The following is a 2,914-nucleotide window of genomic DNA, read 5'->3' as shown; positions in this document are numbered from 1 at the left end:
GTGAAGCGAGTTAACTACCAAAAAGGTTAATAACAAGTGGAAGTTCATTTTCATTATATTATTAATATTCCATCATTACTATTCCTTACCCATGCGACGCCCACGTCGAGCGGGACGCAAGTATCAACTTGCTAAATTGAGACGCGCGTTGAGAAATAAAGCGGTGCTCGATCTAATCATTGCCACTACCGAGTGGACAGAACTTCTGGGAACCACCGAGCACATTCCGTGTGACGCGTCCGATTACGTTTCTGTATACGGTTGCCCTTGCAACCCTCCTAAAGAGGTCAACCACGCGGACCTCTCGCGAGCTCCGACGCCAGTTCTACATCCGGTTGATTGTCCAGAGGTGATCGACATAGCCGACGACGACGACAGCCGAGACACGATCATCGTTCCCAGGGTCCGTTGCCGAATCATCCGTGACGTTCCTCTGCCATCTCATCAACGTGTCGTCTTGCGGCCAGCATCCAAGGCCACTAACGTCGTCCCAAACCGAGCAGCAGCAACTCTGCCAGATCTTCCCCACCTCGAGGACATCTGTATAGAAGACCCGATGTACGACACCTACTGCCAGTACCGCCAGTTCCTGCTGCAACAATATTATTAGGCGTTAATACAACATTGCGGTGAGTCGTATAATATCTTGTATAATTGCTGAATCCTGTAAACTCACCGTTTTCGTTGCATCATCTCGCGCGTGATTCTTGTCGGGACACTCCTTGTAACCGCGTCGGACGTTCTTTTCTTGACTGCATCATAGCAATATCGGTTGTCCTAGTGCATATGACAGCCCGCGGCTGTCTCGGCACGAAAGACCACTCCTCATTTTAATCATAATATCTCAACCGTCCGTCTGTCACTGTTCTCTTTTCTCTCTCCTGGTACCTGTAACAAAAACACAGTGACGGACGTGACAAATTTGGCGCAGTCGGTAGGACATCGAAGTGGTCGCCGATATTTGCATTAACAAGCCCCGACGCGTGTCAGTGCGAAGTTCACATTTCTAAATCCCATTTATATCTATCAAAATGTCTCGCCCAATCACGCGATCTCAAAAGGATCTCCGAGCAGATCCTAACGCAGACCTTCCTCCAATGACCGAGGAAGAGCTACTCCTTTATGCGCAAGACCTCGCCCGTAGAGAGCAATATCTCAAAGAAGAAACTGATTTTATTGCCAAATTGCGTCTCAAATATGAAGAAGACGCACAAAACCAAAAGAATATGCTCGACGAAATACGAAAAGAGCTTCATAACATCCAAATCACGAGTCAAACCCTACGTCAACAATCGCCTACACCAGCCCCTAGTAACGTCTCTAATATGCGGGAACCTTCACCGCCAGAGCCACGCGAAATCCCACAGTATGAACCTACTGGTAATTTCGCTCTAAAACAAGCCGCCGAGCTTGTCCCTAGATTCGACGGAACTTCGTCTTCCGTCCTGCAATTCATACGTGCATGCAAACGCGCGCGTGACACCGTACCGGCCACTGCAGAGCGTGCCCTCACGAAATTGCTCTGCAATAAACTCCACGATCGTGCTTATGCCGCTATAGAAGGCGAGCACATAGTCACAATTTCTGCACTATGCGAAAAGTTACGTACAGTACTGGGCCCATACAAATTCGTGGACCAGTACCGTGGCGATCTCGCGAGTGTACTCCAAGCTCCAAACGAGCACATCTTAGACTTCATCAATCGCGTTAAAGACCTTCGAACCGCGATTCAAGATGCCACAGATATTGGCCTTGATTACGAAGAACTAGATCGCTTCGTAGTAGATTGTTTTCTACGAGGTCTCCTTCCCCAGCTGCGTGCCGAAGTGCTTCATTGCCCTTCGCGAAATCCTGCCACTGTTTTCGAAGCAGCCATCTCTGCTTACAGGCAGTATGAGTCAGACCAGACTCGTCGACGAGAACTGATCCGCGAAGAAAAACGAGTCAGCTTCTCTGATAACCGGCCGTATCGCCAGCGTTCCACGTACGAGTCCGCTCGTGACATTCCAGAGCGAACTCAAGAACGCCGCGATAACAGACCGGACTCGTCTCAGCAGTCCTCGAGAAACTTAAACCGGGACTCTTATCGCTCTCCGACGCCGCAACGGCGATGGGAAAATAATCCTCGCGACCAAAACACGTACCGCGATGGTCGCACAGATCGCCCTTCAAGCTCTAACAAATTTTGCAACTATTGCAAAGTCCCCGGGCACGATATTCACGAGTGCCGTAAGCGCGCTTTTAATAATAATAGGAGGTCGGGAAACGAGTCCGGCCTCCCGACCGAAGCCAACCCCAGGCGGGAGGCCGCATCTTCAACCCAAACTACAGCCCGCACCCAAACGGCTATCCGGACGAACGACCAGTCCGACGATTCGTCTCAGCAGTAAATCTTGCTGCAGACTCACCAATTCCGCGCGTAAAAATCTCCGCCCCTCAATTACAAAAGAAGTGTGAATTTTTGTTAGACACGGGTTCGGAGATCAATTTAATTCGTGCGTCAAGTCTAGAACCAAATCTACCTATAGATCATACGAACACTATAGAAGTCCAAGGAATAACCGAGGGATCCATTCCAACTCTCGGTCAAATCAAAATACACTTACAGGGTCAAAACCCTGTCGAATTTCATGTCTTGGAAGAAAACTTCCCAATTAACATCGACGGAATCCTCGGTTCTCCCTTCTTCAGAACAGGAGCCGAGATCTCCTTTGCGAATGAATACATAACGATAGGAAACATTCGGGTTCCCTTCTCGAACCCTTGCGCGCCCACGGCTGAGCCTCGCGATGAATTGGCAGCAGAGGTTATTTCAATGCCTTCGTCTATGACCAACGATCTCGTTAAAACTCCAGCCGCCGAGCGTGAGGAACATTCGGCAAGGAACGTTCGAGTGTCTTCCTCAAATCCTCGT

This window comes from Lasioglossum baleicum, unplaced genomic scaffold (genome assembly GCF_051020765.1).
Source record: "Lasioglossum baleicum unplaced genomic scaffold, iyLasBale1 scaffold0046, whole genome shotgun sequence".
NCBI classification, from domain to species: domain Eukaryota; kingdom Metazoa; phylum Arthropoda; class Insecta; order Hymenoptera; family Halictidae; genus Lasioglossum; species Lasioglossum baleicum.
The sequence above is the reverse complement of the archived record's forward strand: the minus strand, read 5'-3'. Positions refer to the sequence as shown.